This window comes from Pinus tabuliformis, chromosome 9, assembly GCF_031772625.1.
Source record: "Pinus tabuliformis cultivar Carrire ecotype Pingquan chromosome 9, CPIR1, whole genome shotgun sequence".
Lineage (NCBI taxonomy): Eukaryota > Viridiplantae > Streptophyta > Pinopsida > Pinales > Pinaceae > Pinus > Pinus tabuliformis.
The window spans coordinates 1,837,318,717-1,837,338,845 of NC_142307.1; positions in this window are offsets into that span (position 1 = coordinate 1,837,318,717).

The window sequence follows — 20,129 nt, forward strand, 5'->3', positions numbered from 1 at the left end:
GGATAATTAACTACTGCAGAATTAAATGTCTCAGAATGATAACATATGGGTTTACCGTGCTGCATCAACACTGCTCCCATGGCATAGTCACTGGCATCTGTTTCAATCTCAAATGGTCTTTGAAGATCAAGAAGTGCTAGTACTGGTGTTGTACTAATATTTTCTTTTAAGGTGTCGAAAGCTTTCTGCTATTTGCCTCCCCATTGAAACACCTTTTTCAATCCTGTTAAAGCATGTAAGGGAGCTGCAATCAAGGAAAAGTTAAAAATAAACTTTCTCCAATACTGTGTTGCTCCTAAGAAGCTTCTAACTTCATGTAGCAGATTTGGGTTTAGGCCAGTTTACAATGACAGCAACCTTAGAGGGATCTATCTTCAAGTCACCGCCCCCTACAATAACCCAAATAATTCAAAGATGTTTTGCCAAATTCACATTTTGAGAGCTTAACATAAAGGTTCTTTTTTTTCAAAACATCTAGAGTCTGCTTGACATGCTTTAAATGTTCTTCCCATGTTTTACTAAATATAAGAATGTCATCCAAATATACAATGACAAAATCATCAATAAAAGGTCTGAGTACATCATTCATTATTCTCATGAAAATAGCAGGAGCATTAGTTAAGCCAAAAGGCATAACCAACCACTCATACAATCCCTGCTTTGTTTTGAAAGAAATCTTCCATGCATCTTGCTCTGCAACTCTGACCTGATGATAGCCACTATGCAAGTCCAAATTGGAAAAATAAACAGCTTCTTTCAACTGATCTAATAGATCATGTATGCGAGGAAGGGGATAACGATTTTCTTATTTAGTGCTCGGTAATCAATGCACATTCTCCATGAGCCATATTTCTTTCTCACCAAGAAAATTGGAGACCCACAAGGCAATGTGCTAGGTCTTATGAACCCTTTTTTGAGCAGCTCCTGTACCTGCTTCTTGATTTTTGCATTCTCTAAAGTGGACAACCTGTACATTTCGATGTTAGGAAATGGAGCATCTTGCTGCAAATTAATATCATGTACTATTTCATTTTTGGGTGGCAGACCTTTAGGTTCTTGAAATAATATATCATATTCTAAAACAATTTTTTCTAAATCAGCTTCTTGTTTAGCATTACAGCCCTCAAATACATTGGTTTTATCATGTTTCTTTTCCTTTACAACCATCAGTAAAAATTGTTTGCATGAATTTACAATTCTTTTCATCTGCCCTGAGTTTATGAGAGTATAATTATTCTTAAGTTTATGAGCTCTTACAATATATTCAATTCCATCTTTAACGAGTTGATACTTGTTCTCAGCTCTATAGAAAACAACTTTTCTATCATACAAGTAAGGGCTTCCTAAAACAATTCCACATATCTCCAAGGGAACAATATCTAACTCAACCTCATCTACAAATGCTGACCCAAAAGAAAACCTAAGTTTACATTGTCTAGTCGCTGGTAACTATGCTTTATCACATAACCAACCTAATGGATATGGCTTTTTGTGAGGTGTGGTTAGTAATCCCAACTTCTTTACAATTGCTTCAGAAATTAAATTTACTTGTGAGCCACTATCAAACAAAGTATCAATCTTTTGATGCTTGGAAACAACTCGAATATGAAAAAGCTCATGCCTTTTCCTCTCATTTTCTTCATTGTCAGTAGATTGTGCAGAATTACTAGTAGATGCTTCAGAATTTTTACCTTTTATACCTGTCGCTGCAATGGTTGTTTCATCTCCTGAATCCGACCCCAAATCTTTTTGAATAGCTACAACAGTTTTATTCTTCTTACCATCGTACTTCTTGGGTTTCAGCTCTAGATGCAGAATCCAGCAGTGTTCATCATCATGCCCATCCTTTTTATAGTAAGTGCATGAAGTTTTGGTCTTTTGTACAGTATTTGTTTTCCTCTCTTTCCATTTCTGTTTTCTTTTCTCCTTATTCTTGCTTGCAGTGGGTTTTGATGATCCCCCAACTTCTGGGTTCACATTCTTGCCTCTAGCCTCTAGATGTGTAGCTTGAACAGATACCTCATCTATGCTAGTGGGATTAAACATGAGAATAGTGTTCCTTAAGTAGCTGTGTAGACCACCTATATACTTCAACAGAGTTGCAGGTGAGTCTAAATAAATTCTAGAATCAAAGCTCTTTTCCTAAATTCTTGAGTGTAAATTTATACACTTTACCCTTTTATTGTCGAAGAGTTTACCAACTCATCATGGCTTGTTGCATATAAGCTAGTGGATATAACTGTTTTTTAATTGCAGAAACAAATTCACTCCAGACAGAAAGAATCTTACCATGCTTCTTCATGTCAGCTTGTGTCCTGCCTTCCCACCATACCAAGGCAGTGCCTCCAAGCATAGGTTGGCCAGCTGAATCTTACTACTGTCTGAATCATTGCTCTGCACTTTGCAATAAACATCAATCTGTCTAATCCAATTATCCAGCTTCTCTGCATTCAACTCTCCATCATATATTGGTAAATCCAATTTAACATCTAATTTAATCAAAGATGTCTTATTTTTGTTTTTAGGGCTACTGGGAGGTGTGGGAAGTTTTTCTTCTTTCCCTTTGCCTTTAGAGTGGTCATGGAGGAGAGATTCTTTTGCTCCTTTATCTTGTTTGGAGTTTGATGCATCTTCCTCTCTACCTTTCTTAAATTCTCTATACATTTCCTCTACCATGGCTCTCAGGGTCATGAAACTATCCATGAACTGAGGATCTGATTCAAAGGGACTTTCTTTTGACATTTTCCCCTTAGGATAGACTCTTCCAATTTTAGGGTTAGTTTCAACCAATTCTCCTTCTCCTAATTTAAGCTTTGATCTAGTTAGCATTCAATAATAAAATCCAGCACAAGCTTGTCTAACCTTAGTAACCTAGAGCTCTGATACCACTTGATCTGGAATTTATCCAGGACGAAGAATTAAAAGGTATTACAGACTCATGTGCATGGATGTGCCTATGTTACTTTATGCAACGGATCGATAAGATTGCGAACTACATAGACACTGAAGCAGTTAGAGAAAACATAATAGGAAAACATGTAAACATGACAAGTTTAATAAGGAGTTCAACCAATACTCCTGGGCTACGTCTCTTGGTCCAGCCTTCAGTGGTGGCCTCTCTATTATGTTTTCAAAGTAGAGTTTTTACAACAGTGAGCTCAATTTGAGTCTCACTCAACAGATATAAATCAGTAGGACTGGACTTGGATCCCCCAAGTCTCTGGAGTACACAAACTCTCCTTACTGAAACTCGACCTCTATTGGTCACAGTAGTAAGAGCCCAATCTGATTCTCATACATGACAGGTATGTACGGAGGAGTTCGCTTGAACCTCTCAAGCCTTCTCTGGAGTACACAGACTCTCTGACTCTCTCTGGCTCTGTCTGGCTCGATGCTGCCTTCAGGTCAACTCGACTTCTTCTCTCTATTCTCTGCTCTTGGCTTTTTGCCTTGACTAACTCTTCTCCTGCTTTTTTTCTATCAGATCATGGATTTAAAGCCAGTCTGCTTTCTGATTCTTTGTTTCTGCTTCCTGGCACTCTGGTTCTCCTGCCTCTGTCCATTTGAATTCCCCTGTTCTGCGTCATCATCACTGTGTAACGCATTACAGGGAGGTGGCCACCTGTTTCATAATGAACTGAGTGTCAGTTCTCTTGGAAATGTTTGAACTGCCGTTATTTCTGTTTAACTTCCCAGAATGTCTGCGAACATGATTCCTCTGCCAACTCATCATTCATGTCGGACTTCAAACATTTATACAATTCGGCCTGTTTACCCCGTTGAATCCAGTCATCCGTCGGATCGCATGTCCGTCGTCGATCTGGAGCCTCCGGATCCTACGGTCTCCGTCCATATCAGGTAGGTAAGTTGCATGACATTTACTCGTCCGATGTGAGCAGTTTTCTCTCTCTTCCGCCAGATGCGTGGCACCCAATGTGTGGCATCGGGCAGGACTCTGTTGAAACCGCTTACCGCTCGAAGCCCTTCCGATATCCTGCTAGTTTTCGTGTGGGACCCGCCTCAGACGGAATCTGCGAATTCCATACGGTTTTTTACTTTCCGGGTCCGGTCACTCGGGGCTTTTCTTCTCTGAGGGGTTTTCCTGGTGATATGTGATTAGCAACTTGTCGCTAATCGCATATCAGAAACCTCCCCCGTTTTTCAAAAAGGCTTCCTGTTTTGTTGTTTCGTGGCAGCGCGCGTTAGCATGGGCCAACTGTCAGCGTGCTTGACCGAGGGTCCTCGTTGCTTGGTGCTGCTCACAAATTACAATTATTCGAGGATATTTCTGATAAGCTCGACCTTTGTAAGTCTTTGAAACTTTGGCATGAATTTTACAGAGTTATGAAAACTTAGAGAGTTCTTTAGGATCCGATTTGGATCATTGATGCACCAAACATTGCATCGATGTAGGGTTATATCTTATTCAAGAAATAAATAAGAACACATTATTTACAAATGATACCTTGATAATAAAGGGTGATTGTGTTCACAAAACGAGAATGGTATAATTTTAGAAGACTTCCTTAAAATATTTTTGAGGCAAAATCAATGAAGGTAACTACTTATCAATGGTAGAGGTATAACACACTAGAGAGAATCACAACATTCTTAAGTTGAGTTGGCCCTATTTTCTTACTCTCAAACACAATGTAATTACAACTTATTAAAAGAAGCTCATGAACAAGTAATAACAATTCAATATAAAGGATTCAACCTATTGAGAGGTCCATCTATCTAATTGTGTGCAAAAAAATATAGAAATACACAGTTGTTCTTTAAGCACCTAATCCAAAAGTATCCTAATATCTTGAAAGGACAACCTGAAGACGAAAATAAATAAAATAATAGTGCGTGTACATAATCACCTTAATCAAATCTAAGGGTTTCAATACATAAGGTTATTAATAATTAATATTATTTAATTTTAGTTATTTTTAACAGTTAATTGGATGTAGCTCAAGTGGTTGGGAGAAATGTTGTTATCCTCCCCACCTAGGTTCAATTCTTGCATGTGAGATGTTTAGATCATAATGGATATATCCTTGTAATGGTTTCGAGCCTTGTTTGAGAGTTCCTCAAGGATCAAAACATGTATATTCCTTCGCATGGAATATAAAGTTATTTCTTTAAAACAAAAATAGTCATTTTTAATATTATAAAACAAAAAAATAAATTTCAATTGACTTGTGTTATACATAAATATAATGCATATAGAAAACATATATATTTCTACTTATTACTATCATGTCACTTATGCCCATTCATTTGAGTGTCAAGCGACCCTTGCTCTGTTTTTCATCATTAATCCCTTGATGCACCACATTCTATTCCCAACCCTTCTTCACTCTCTCAATGAGTCACTCTCACGACCACAATAATGGAACTTAACAAATACCTGTGTACATATTTACATAAAAAAAGACCACAAATTCATTTTAATCTCAAACTTTTTATACATGTCTTATAATGTATATGTAATCCCTTAAACATGTTGATCAATATCATGTTTTTGGTGTTGCCTAAGTTAATAATAGTTTGTGTTGCTAAGATGATAATAATCCCCCTTCTTACAACACCACAGTTTCTATTGTAGAGTTGCAAGTTACTCTATATTCCAAGATAGAAATTCCCTTGGTATATCAAAACCACCACTCTCTCTTATAATACCCATATTCTCATAATGAATTGTATATGTATGGTATGTACACTAGTGAGTTGAATGATATGGCCAAAGGCCAATCTATGTAATGTGATTGATGTACATAAAGTTATTAAAAAAAAACACAATCAGTTGTGTGACAGGGGGGTTAAGAATGATGGAGGGCTATGACTCGACAGGAGGGGACTCAAGGTTCCCAAGGGACCAAAGCCAAGTTAATGATTATTTTATTATAATTTAAAGTACACTTACCTTAGTTTATGTAAAGAATAAATCAGTGCTGGGATTTGTGTCTAAGTAGTTAGGAAAGATGTCAAGTGGCAAGACAGATGCATGCATACATATTCCCTAGTTTTGGGAGTTAAGGGGGATGATTCATGTTCCTTCTCACCTATTAGAATTGATGTCCTAGGGAGAGGTACATGTGACTAAAGAAAGAACCTAAGGCTTGTATGGGACACTGATGTACATGGGAAATTTGATGTATAGCCACCATTAAACATCCCTAGTGTCCTAACATAGAGATTTTCCTAACCAAACAACATTGGAGCCATGGAAGAGGGAGATAGCTTAAGCGATTGCATTGTAGAGAAGGGGATCCCCTCTTTGGTTGTGCAGGATGAAGGCGGAAAGATAGCTAGTGATTGGGATGGTTGATTGAGTGAGTGACATGTGTATAAGAGGGGATTGGGTTGGGAGATAGAGTGCTCTTTTTATCCCTTGTGGTGTCATAGCCCAAGCTTGGGGGTGATTTATTGTTTAGAGTCCTAAAACAATAGTGTCAGGCTGAAGGAATATCCTTAGTCAACAACGAATTGTTGTATAGCTTTATAAAATATAATTGGTTTTGTGATGTCTTATAGGTTGTTTATGTTGTGTTTTATTTTATATACACATGTTGTTCATAATTTATATGTTCTAGGCATGCCTATTTTGTTGTTTTGATATATGTGTGTGTGTGTGTGTGATGGTAGGTTGCATTATGCCTTCATGATAAGGGCTAAATTATGGTATCATTGATACTTTAAAGATGAAATTACACTTGATTGGGTCACTACGATATACAACTAAGATTTTAGAGGAGCGTACTTGATTGTACAAGCCTTTAGAAGGGTTATGATGGTAAAATTAATGGTATCAAAGATGTTTAAGATGGAATTAAGAGCCAAGTAGAAAATAGCTTTGAAATTTAAGGTGTTCAAAGTCAATATAATGGTAATGAGCCTCAACTAGGGGGTGGTTGGGGACATTACACTCCCCTCCAATTTAGTATACATCCTCATTTTGCTTCAATTTTCCAATGATGCATCATTATAAATTGCATCAGTTTTCCTACTTAAATGAATCCATTACTTCTCCCATTTGTTCATTCCATCTTTATGTGTCAACATGGAAATGGAATAAACTCGAATCTCATAGTCAAAGGAAGAGATTCTTTCATGGGCATGACCTATCATAATAATCTACAAGTTTACAAAGGGTTAAAAAAATACAGATTTTATTCAAAGCCGCATACTACATTCATTCTAACACATTTCTAGTTATATTGAAGGCATGTGGCCCTGGTATTACAATCCTTAGTATGAAAAATGGTCACCATATTCCCAGGAATATATAAGAACATTAGATATGCATAAGTGTAAATTTAATAAATTGTATTTACTAAAATTCGATACTCCATGTTGAAGATCCCATAGCAAAATTGACATGAAATTTTATATACAATAATGTTGCTAAATTATTGAAATGACAAAGGTGACTACTAAAAGATATACTTTGTGGATTAATACTTCTTTAGATATATGTTTTGTGCTTTGACATAATTCATCCTTAACATATTGATTCATATCATTTTGATAGCTAAAATTAGCACATGGAAAAACCATAACTACATAAAACTTAATGGCACTTATTACTAAGATGAAGTGTTTTATAACATATTAACCCATATAATTTTAGTAACTTATAAGAGTAAATATAAATATGTAGCAAAATACTAAAACAAACAAAAAAATTATAGTGTGGGGAGGGCACAAGAACCAAATGTTAGTGCTTATTAATTTTGAGCTTGATCAGCGTCACATTGACAAGCATAGACCCATTTAATTTAGATACTTGGATCTAAGCCAACAAACAAAAATGACCATTTTCATTCATTGGGTTTATTAAGGTATCTCCTTTGACCTATATGAAATACAAGGTTTCGTTGAATAAACATAAGTACAATGTTTGCAATTAATTATGTTGTCTTCATTTCCAAACCTTTTGTTCTTATGAAATATGCTTCTAATAACCTATTAAATATAAATATAAATAAATACAAATTAATCCAATCTCATTGGGATGCCTTTAGCTCTAACATGCCCCTCTGGAGGAGTAGCATGAAGCTCATAGTTATAAGAATCTTTTCAAGATGTTGAGAAAGAGGAATTAGTCAAGGGTTTAGATATTCTGTATCAATTTTCTAATTGAGCCTATTAGAGGCGGGAGCAAAGACTCCAACCAAATTGACATGAAAAGGATATCAAATGGATCACCACCACAAGTCATAATAAGGTGATAAGTGAAAATCCATAATGACGTAATTACCTAAATCTAATTGTTATTATATCAGCATTGGCCTTTTGTACACAAAACAAAACATCCATACAAAAGTTGTAAAGTTCGCAATTCAATGCATTTTATGCAAGCCAAATCATGGTCAACATATGAAGTAAAGACTTGTATATTTAGAATTGCCATTATGAGATAGAAAGTCAAGGTTCATCATCATTTACATTTGCGTGTCACCCTAATGCATTAGAAGGTTCTTCTATCACTGAGATTCCACTCATCATTATTCGTTCGACACCTTGACATGATAGAGATCATCAAGAACAATGCATAGGAACTTGTCATATCCAAGGCCCATGGAGTTCAAACTAAAATATAAGGTGGAAATTTATCATTATTTGTCTGTGTACCACTGGTGCATTAGAAGCACGAAAAATATCAAGGACTAATTTTTTATTTTTTTTCAAAGACAATTTATCCAAATTTTATAGGATTATTTTGTTTAAAATATCACTAAATTTTTTATAACTATATAAAGTTCTTAAAATTTGTATATTTTTACAAAAATATCACTAATTATTTTACAATTGAAATTTAAGAATTATTAAGATTCACCAAGTTTCTACACTTATAATTATGGATCCTTGAATTTTTCTCTTATTAGAGTGTTTTTCTACCACTTATATTCCACCCATTATCACATTCTTGTGGCACCTTAACATGTTAAATATCACTAATAATGATGCCTAGGAACTTATTGTGCCCAAGGGTTAGTTCACCATCATGACATCCTTTTGACACCTTGAGATGCCAAATATCACCAAGACCAATGCATTTAGCATCTTTTGACACCTTGACATGTCAAAGATCATGTCCAAGGCCCAATGTTATTTGTCATCGCATTAACTTCATGGCTAAATATCACATTCACTAGTATTGGCAAGCACTTGTATTGTGCAATGCCTATCTATGATGTTGGCAATTTCATCAAACAAGAAAGGTTGTGTCGATTTTCCATCCAAAAGTATTAATTTTTGCCTTACATAAAAGAACCAAGACTTTAATATTGGCATTTTATACTACGCAGAGATCATGTACATATTTTGGTATAGCTCACACAAAAATAGTTGTTCACATAAGGATGATGTGTCCCATAAGTTTAAAATGATTGTCATCTAACAGTATTGTATTGTAGCTACAAGAAAAAAATCAACAAGTTCATGATAACTTGTGTCCTACATTTATTGATCTCGAAATTGTTCATTCTCTAACTAGTGCTGAAAAAGTAAATGTAAATTGCAAAAAAAATGCACAAATAAATATAGAAGAAAAATCATTTACAAAAACCACTAGATTTGGATTTAGAGAATCACAAGATTTATAATAAAACCAAAAGCCACTTTCGGATCAAAATCTTATCTCACAATATTGGAAAAAAATGACATTATGTGAACACAAGACATTTTATTTTTTTCATTAAAGAAAAAATCAATGGGTTTGGTATTAATAAAATTGGTTTACATGAGTCATAAATTCTGAAATATCATAATAATTATGTCATATTTCTATCAAAATCAACATCATATTTGAGAATTGTCCCTTGTGGAAACCATAATCCAAAATGACTAGAGTGACTACAGAAAGGACTTGGGATCTAATAACTAAAAACAAAAACATAAACGTAGCCATGTTCCCATCAAGTCAAATTAAACTATCAACAACATAACAAGAAAGGAATATCTCCATAGCAAAGTAAATTGTTGCTACAGAAAGCAATGCAGTTTATCTCACCCATCTAATATGATAAACCTTTCTTTGATTGGGCTTCCGAAATAGTGTTATTCTCCCTATATATATGGGAAAAAGTGACCTCTTTGAAAAGGTCGATCAAGTTTATGATCTTGTGCGTCTAGTTAGTTAGAAGAGGAGTCTCAAAAAGGGGATTATAATTGACCCAATCAATAGTGACTTTGGAGTCCCCGAACACATACAGAGTCTTGATAGATAACCAACGAGCATAGAATAGAAGGCCCAAAGAGTCACGATCTTCGTCTTGGAATTTGTCCTTGCATCATTGTTCCAACTAAAAAGATAATATTGTCCCTAGGATAATACGATATATGCCCCACAACCACATATTGTTTGTTGTGCAGCCTCATCAAAAAAACCAATAGGATATTTTCCCCATCAATCAATATGCTGAAACTTTTGTTAATCCCCTTTTTAGCCACATATTCATATCCCTTGAAGTATGAGAAGGTGTTGTTGCAATTTATGTCAATATCTAAGGGAATATTTTCAAAAATGAAAGCATTCTTGCATCTCCAAATTCCCCAAAATATAAATGGAATGCTTTGATAGCCATGTATTTAGATTTCCATTGCATAAAGCACTCTTAATTGATTAATATATCTAACCAACATCAATGTTTAGTCGTTGTAATACACCAATCCAAATGGCCATGGCGAATGGGCATTTGAGGAATAAGTGAAACATTCTCAAAATCACCCTGACACATGACATGTGCTAAGTCCATGGAAAACTCTCTTGCATGGGTTCTCCCAAGCAAGAACCTTATTTTGCCACACCATCCATCTGAACCATTTTAGTTTCAGAGGCATATGCCAAGACTAGACTTTTTGATACCACCTTTTTTGACTGGGGAAACCATATGAGAAGAAGATAAATGGAAGTATATCTCCTCCGCAAAAATAATAACCTGCATATCTTCCCATCCCATTTAAGGTGTCAACCCCATCCTGAAATGAGATGCCCTATAAATTAACAATATATCCATCCCATACCTCCACTAATGCACCAACTAAACCCATCTCACAAGATCTAATCCATATAGGATATAAACCCATTGGATCATTTATAGACCACATTTTTTTTAGGAAGAAAATCCCCTTGTCATGTATGTGTTGAATGATCTCTATGGGCAGAGAGTGATTGCCTTAGAAACCTCGGATCGGCTCCATCCCAACCTCCACTTCAACTCATGTAATCATCTCCCACCAAAGATTGCCAAGTAACCAATGCTTTAATTTCATAAAACCATTCCAAACGTATGAACTGTTCTTTGTTGACCCAGCTCTAGTTTTGATCCATTCCTAAAGAGACTGATTTTTTAGATATTTTTCCTTAATGATCTACTGCCATAAGCCATATCCAAGTAAGGCACACCAGAAGCTCTTTATATTCAAGGCCCATCCAAATTTCTCCATGTTTTTTAATCCCCATCCACCCTCTTCTTTCCTCAAGGAGAGAACTTCCAGGTATACAAGATGAATCTTTTTTGCACCTCGAGCATCAGACCAAATAAAATTTGAGATAATGGAATTGATTTTTCTAATGACATGTTTGGGCATCAAATATAAGTGCATCCAGTAAACAAGAGATACTTTGTAAGAACGATTGAGCAAGAGTCAATCTTCCGCCGAGCACAACCATTTATGTGCCCGTGTCCTCAAACAGGGATCATATTTTTTAATCAACCACTGTCAATCCTTGGTTTTATATCAATTTGGTTTTAAATTGAAACCAAGGTATTTGAAACTGTTATCCCATTTACAAACATCAACAGAAAAAATGTTTGCAATCTTCGAAGTTTGGGCCTGGTCATCTGAAGCATGAATGAGCAAAGGATTTTTTTTGTTCATGAACAACCTTGAAGCTTCCCCGAAATTAGAAATGATATGAAATAGATGTGTCCATTGAGTCGTGGAAACCTCACCAAAAAGAACATCATCTAAAAAAATGAGATGAGAAAGAAAGGTATTTCTTATTACCAATATACCGCGAAATAAACCCCTATGCCTGGCCTCTGTGATCTGCCTACTCAAGCCATCAATAACTAGCATAAATAATAATGGGGATAAGGAGCATCCCTGTCTTAACCCCCGAGAAGCCTTTAATAAGTGGGATGGCATGCCATTAATCAACACAACATAATTTACCAAGGAGACACACGCCATAGTCCATTCAACAACCTCCACCGAGAGTCCAATTTTGTGCAGAATCATTATGAGAAAAACCCAATCGACACAATTGTATGATTTTTGTAAGTCTAGATTTAAAATTATAGCCTCCTTCCTTTGAACCGTGATGGAATGTATGCTTTCCTATGCAATGGTCATGGCATCATGAATTTGTCGATGCTTTAGGAAATTGAATTGTTCAGGGGAGATAAAGCAAGAGAGTTTATCCTTTAACCAAGTTGCAATAATCTTCGAAATATATAGGTTAGAAGTCCAGGAAAGAGGTATCTTTTGATTTCTTTGGTATGAGAGCTATAAAGGTCGAGTTTAAAGCACCTAAAATTTTACATCTTGTCCTCACCTCTTCAGCAAGCCTTAGCAAATCAAGGCCCATGATATCCATAAAGTGAGCAAATATTTCCACTATATATTCGTCTGCCCATAGGGACTTATCCTTGGCAAAAGATTTTAGAACAGAAATAATTTCTTCAATAGAGATCAGACCACCAACATAACCATCATCCACCTTGGAGAACATCTGGGGATATGGCTATATAAAATCAAGTTGATTATCAATCTCCACCTACGCTCTTGTCTAATAAAGACCCATGAAATATCTAACAGCTTCCTTGTGTAGATCCTGCAATTTGGAAAAAAAATCTCCCTTATCATCGGGATGCCAAATTGGAATATCCTAACTTTTCTTTGTGGGACATGGAACCCATCCACATAGAAATTTAAATATTTGATTTATGTTGGCATAGCTTAATTACACTCTTGATGACGTTGGATTCTAAAGTAAAACCTTATTATAATGAGTGAGAATATTGACTACTCAACTTATACAAACTATAAAATATAAATATATTTGGACTAGAAGATTAAATTGTATGTAAATGCATTGATTTTGATTTGAGTCATTCTCAATGGCTAATTGGAGATGCACTAGCTTTAGAAGACAACACTTAATCACACATGGACAATAATTATATTTCTTGTTATAAATGTACACTTACATTACTCAATGTGGTAATATTTTATGCACAGTCACCCTTACATTATGAATGTAAGTAATCCTTGACAAGATCATTAAGCATGTTAATGGTGATGCTTTGAAACTAAACCAATATCCCTATATGAGAATGTGTTCAACAATCAACGTGGAGAAGTTGACATTGTTCAAACTATCCTTGCTAGATGGGGAAGATGCAAAATAGGTTTTGCATACACAAGAAGGATTTTCACCAGTGTACTTAATGAATTGAAGGACGTAATTTTATAGAATAAGGCTTAGATACCTACAAAGCACAACAAGAAATTTGGCATAATGGCCTCAAGGGACAAACCATAAGGAAAACCAAATGGTATGAGGAAAACCAAGTTATAGACTCAATTACCTCACCTTTTCTTAAAATCCTTTGGGGTCTAAAAGCCTCCCAATTGAGGTGTGATCTAAATGGGTCCTTGAAAAATCAAAATCACCGAGTTATTTTCTCTTGTTAAATTTTGTGCTTAAGAAACATTGTTAAACCTTCTTTACAAGTTTCTCTAGTTAAATTTTGTGCTTTAGAAACTTTGTTAAACCTTCTTTCTAAGGCTAGGGAAAGCCCTTTTGACATGCCTTGGTGGAAGTATTAATGCAAATCCTTTGGTGTGGAAAGCTTATGGACATGAAATGAAATGGATTCATAGTAAAGATCTTACCTCCAAGTTCTACACAAAGACTGTGCAAAAGAATAGAAATACACTAAGGAAGAGTGTATGTCGAGTTCTGGTCACACAAAAGATCAAACAAATTGGAGGGAAGCATTACCTCCATCCTTTGCACCTTGCACAAGAGAAGGCAACCAAACTTGAAATCAACTAAGGCAAAGAAGGCACATGAGTTTTGATGAGGTAAAAGAAGGTCTTATCTCTGCACTCAGCCTAGAAGGTATGTGAAAGCAAGGGGTTGAGAGCACAATAAAGGCTAGAGGCTTGGAAACTTGAGCTTCACCCTTTGCATGTGATAGAGAAGAGACCTAAGGAGTCCTAGGAAGCACATTGACGCTGACTTAAGACCGCAATCAAAAATATGAAGCAATAAGAGGGTGGCATGTAGGAAATGCATTGTCAAAGGGTGCCACATGTCCACCACAAAATATGTCATTTTTTGTAGAATTTGGAACATTTAATGGAACATCCAATTCTTTCATTTGATTTGGAAATGATTGGGGGATACTATTAACCCTTCAAATATCCAAGAAACTAGAGATAAAAAAGGATATGCAAAGGAACAAGAGTTAGAGTGAATGGTTTAGAAGTTTGATCATTCATTCATAATTATGGGGATTGTTCCACTATTCAACCAGGGGAGATTTGAGGGAAAAAACAAAAAAAATACAAGGAGACTATCCATAGGTTGGATTGATGCTTGTTTTGTTTCAGCGGTGGCAATTGGAGAGAGAGAGGCTCGAGCAAATAATGGTTCACTAGTTCATGGAAGAATTTTGAATACAATGGTCTTAGTGTTGTTGTTGTATGTTGTATTTCTTGAGTTGAAAATCTAGAGATACTTGTAACTAGAAAGCACTAATAAGAATAACCAAAGCAAGAAGCCATTTCAAAAATGGATTTTCCCATGAGGATTTTTCCAACCATCTCTTGCCTCTTTTTGTGTGTGATTGGTTATTTTATTTCATTAGCATAAACTTGTTAAAGAAATAATAGGCATCGTTAATGCAAAACAAATTCTTGTAAATTGGATTTTACAATTTTTATGTTATGCATTTAGGATCTATGTTGGTGATTCATTGTGACGATAAGCCTCACAATTATGATTCATTATAAAAGAGAAAAACATAGGTTCTATTCTACCAACAATATGGAGAATATGTTTAATGCAAGTCTCAAATTCCACATTTGCTAAAACTTCAATGCTCTTACAATAGCCAATAACACAAAAGATTATCATTTAAACCTAGTGCATGAAAATCAACAATGATTATTCACACTAACTCACATTACCATTCATGTACCAATACCCTCACTAACATCTACCAAGCTACTTCACCTATTAAACATCATAGACAACAACGATTATTCACACTAACTCTCATTAACATTCATGTACCAAACTCTCACTAACATCTACCAAGCTACTTCACCTAGTGAACATCATTGTAGTTTGACCTATTAGTGCATACCATATAATATTGTATTCACATCTAAGGGTGGCAAGTGACAAAAGATATCAACCTTATAAACGAGAAGGGATAAGGAATATATGGAGAGAAGAAATAATAAAACATAAAACTTTCCAAGAGGTATTATCTTATTTCAGTCCGGCACTCATTATTTTTCATATCAATGTTTGAAAAAATGCACGTCAAGAAGCTCCCCTCTCAACAACCACGGCACAATTCTCTTGGCAACTGCATATTTTCTTAAGTTCACAAATTGCTTGTTACCTCAGAGATTGACTTGTTACCTTACAAATTAAATGGTAGACATAATTTTGAATGGCACTAGAAAATCTGCCATGGTCGAATCTGTTTTTTCACTTTTTTCACTTAGCATTAGTGATTACGCCTTATGCAAGGCAATTACATAAACCCATGCTTTTATATAGAATTCTAAAACAAAGCCCTAGAATCGACATTGAAACATCTTTCGCTTCATCCCTCTGGGCTACAACATCTAACCTGCTTTGTAATATAGATTACCATTATTAAAATAACAGTACCAAGGCAAGAATTTAATAGGCTTCACACCACATGCACTGGAATGAACAGCTAAGTAACCTTTTCATCAAACATTTTTTCATATAAACAAAATTCATAATCCGATTTTATTCATGATTCATAATCACCATTCATGGTCATACATAGATTCTGATCTAGAATTTCAGGCTTCCAAATAATATACTATTACACTGTTAACAGGTTCAAATTCTTATATAAACTTAAGATTTTTCATTTCAGATATGTCAAACTCATAATTGAGAAATTGCATAATAAAATCATAGCAGATTGCTATATTATTTTTCCAACGTGTCCATCTCAAATGCAAATTACAAAAACTAGGCTTATCTGGAAAGCTCCAGGTGTCCTAAATTAGAAACTGGAAACATGAAAACATAGAGTCGAGATTATTCCCATTGATGGTCCACCGTCTAAATCTTTCAGTGAAATTCCCCTGACTAATGATAAGAAGCAGCATGGGAACCATGGCCAAAAGAAGGTCCCCCCAACCACCGTAAATACCACAACCAACTGGTGAACATGAGGCCATTGGAATGACGTACAAGAAAAGTATGAAGGAATGGGTAAGCAAATGAATGAGGAATTTCTGCCTGAGAGTATATTTATACAAATTGCACTCCAAACTCACTAAATAAGAGTGCTGCTATGCCAGGTGCTCTCAACCTCTCATAGTTTATAAATAAAGGAAAAAAATGATATTTTGGAGTTTGATTTTCGTTTTCTAGGATTTCGGTTTACTTCCATTGGTTGTGGAACCCTCCCCTTTACTCTTTCCTGCCATACGCCCTTCATATTCCTGCACGACTATGGTTTTGAATTTCTATTGGCATTTTCTTATAACAGTGGACCCATTTCCTCTACATGGAAACAGAGACTGATATTCAGGATCCATTTCCAGGCAGAGGAAGTGGATCCATCACAAAACAGATCCACAATTTGGTGATTCCAGTGTGTATCAAGGGGGGAATAGCAACTTCCCTAGGAAATTCCGATAACAAAAATATTAAGTTGTTTTTCAGAACATTAGAGTTGTCTATATTTTTGATGATGGGGATACAAGGTTTGGTGTTATGTCGCTGATTTCGATTTGAAATTCCATGCAAATACCTTCTGTATTGAGGGAATTAATAGAAAAAAGTATATTTCTTGGATTTTTCAAGAATTTCAACAACTGATATTCTTGAATATAAATGATGGCAAAAAACTGCTAGAATAAAAGTACTGTATTTCCAACTCTGGTTGAATGTACAATAATATAAGAGTGCCCTTTAAAAGAGAAGGGGATAGCATTAGAGTGTAGCCTGGCCTCTCCTAATCAGAATAATCTTACATGTAATAATTTCCATTCAAATTAAATAACCTAAACCATGATCATTTAAAAACATGAAAACCCCAAATAAGTGAGAAGTCACTGTGATGCACCAGAACCAATAATATAATTTTGCAATAGTGTAGCTTTACACTGCATCTGTTAAACAGAAGCTACGAAGTCATAAATAGCACATACAAACAATTTTGCAATGATATGTGTGCACACCATAGAGGATTTTCCATCTTAAATTATTTATTTATTTATTTAGTTTTTTTTTTTTGGCTAAGGTTACGTGGAACTTTGTATTAATGATTTTCAAAGAAAAAAAACAATATTCTTTCCATGTCTATGGACCTGCAACTGGGAAACCATACTAGTAGCATAGAAAAGTAGCTTGTATCCAAAGTTCAAACTATTGAAATATAAGACATGCTAAAAAAATATGATAAAACTAAGACCTTAATATCCTGTGATTAGCAGCCTTGCTGCTACCAAAACAAAAAACAAAGACACACAAGATAATCGTTCAGTTTGAGGGTAAGTCCACCTGTATGGTTGTTGGAACTTCATGTTCTTCCTCTGAATTAGTGAACTCCAGGTTAGCAATCTTCTTGGCAAGTAAAGAGACTTTTTCATCCAGCTTCCAAATTTGTCTCTAGGTTTCTCATTCATGCTCTAGAGGATCTCTTGCTTTGTCTCTGATCTTTCTACGAGCACTTTTCGCATGATAGCCTTTAAGTGCCAATATAGGTCCATTGTCTGCATATATCTCATCTATCTTGTACACGTATTGCTCGTTTCAGGGATCTAGCTGCCTACTTGTATATCTGCATCTGAGATAAACCTTCAATCTATCCTAGCTCCCTCTTCTGCATGGTGAATCTCCCAACAAACTTCTAGGGGGGTGTTGGGAGCATATATTGCTGCCAAGCGTCCTGTTGCTGATTAGGAATGAGGAGCTGAGGATGGCTGAGCATGCCTACGACCTCTTCAACCAGAAGGATCATTGATACGAGGCATTGGGGAACCAAGAAGACGACAAACTGCCAGGTGAGATACGAAAACAACAACCTGGGTTTGTTGTTCCTGACTACAAGCACAAAAGAAACCTGGGAGTTGATGGGGTGCAGAGAAGGCCAGGGAAGGAGCAGTGAATATACTCCATCAACCACACAGAAAACCACCATTCCCAGAGAAAATCCCCACACAAGAAAACAGAATCTCCTCCAAAAGAACCAAAGAACTGCTATGCCTACAAAGTATCTTGGAAGAGAAACCCAGGTGTTCTTCCACTTAGACACCAAGAAAATAATGACTTCCAACAGACCAACAGATGCACAGAGGATTGTTCCCTCAAAATCTAGCAGGCTTTGTGAGAGACCTCACATGGCAAAGGCCAGACCTTGTTGCAACAATGAGAGAGATTGCCCCTGTCACCTTAGTGGTCTTCCTCCTGCTCTTTAGTGGAATTGCACCACAAGGGAGGCTTCCTAGTGATCACCTAAAGGTTATTCTAGATTATATGGCTCGTGGTGATGTAAATATAGATAAGGTGAAGACACTCTTTAATGGACAAAGGCACAATGCTTGTAAGAAAGCATATCATAACCTAGCCTAGGGATAACATGTATGACCTAGGGTTGCAAGATATGTAGCAACAAATGTGTTTCTAGGCATAAATTCATCAAACAAAGAGTTTACAAAAGATGTAATCAACAAGGGAGAAGGGCAAACCCTCAAATTAGCCCTAAGTTGAAGCCCTAGCTAGGTTTAGGTTTTTTTGGAGCACAAATTACTTAGAGAATGATGATGCTAGCCCTTCTAGGGTAGATTTAACCATGAAAAAGGCTAGATTTTGCTATAAATGGATCAACAAGGTTGAATTCAAGTCTTATTACCTCCAACGTTTATCTACAAATGCCATAATTGAATTCGGCCCTACAAAATTGCCTTAGTGGCTTGCCTTGAAAGGATTAGAAAATAAAATAGAGGGAAAATATTTATGTTTTCAAGATTTTTTGGCCAACACCATGGATGCCAATGCATGTTCCTACTCGGGTGATGGAGTCCTTAGGGCTAATTTAAGAAATAATGGATAGATGCTTGGAGTAAGGGGGGGAACCTTTTGTTTTCACTTCTACAGACCCTAACTATCTTTTTAGTGAAGGGAGAAATTAAATAGTGAGAAGCTCTCTCGGAGGTCCCCTAAGGATTTCAATGAAGAGATATTTAACATGCAATCATCAACCAGATTTTCCATAAATAGTATACATTTAGACACAGAACAATGAAAAACCCTAGCAATAATTAATTACATGAAAACAAAAAAATCTGCAATAAAATTTACAATTATTCCATGAAATAGCCTTCTTTCACTCCCAAAAAGACATCTCCAAGACAAAACCCAATCTCCAATAGCAATAACACCATAAAAATCACATCTCCACAAGTAGCAAGTTTACACAAGGCTAAGTTCAGCTCTCAAGAAGAGGCCAAAATCCAATAGAAATGATGAAAAAGTACAAATGAGTGATCCTCTATTTATATGAGGTCAATAACTCATAATAATTAGCTTAAAATCCCTACAAAAAGTTTAATTTTGAGTGTACATGAAGAAAAAGGGTTACAAGCCAACCAAATAGCTCAACATAACAAAAATAGGCCACAAAAGCCCAGACATGTGGGTCTAAACTCTCCTCTAGCATGATGTCATGCCCTTTTTGGGCAATAAATACTCTGAAAATGCATGGAATGGGCAAGATAGATATCCAATCATCATAATTGAATTAATTCTTGAGGGGAAGCCCCAAGTCGTGCCTCAAAATGCCTCTATGTGTCAAAACCCGTTCTAGGTGCCCTATGTCATCTCCATGGTGGCT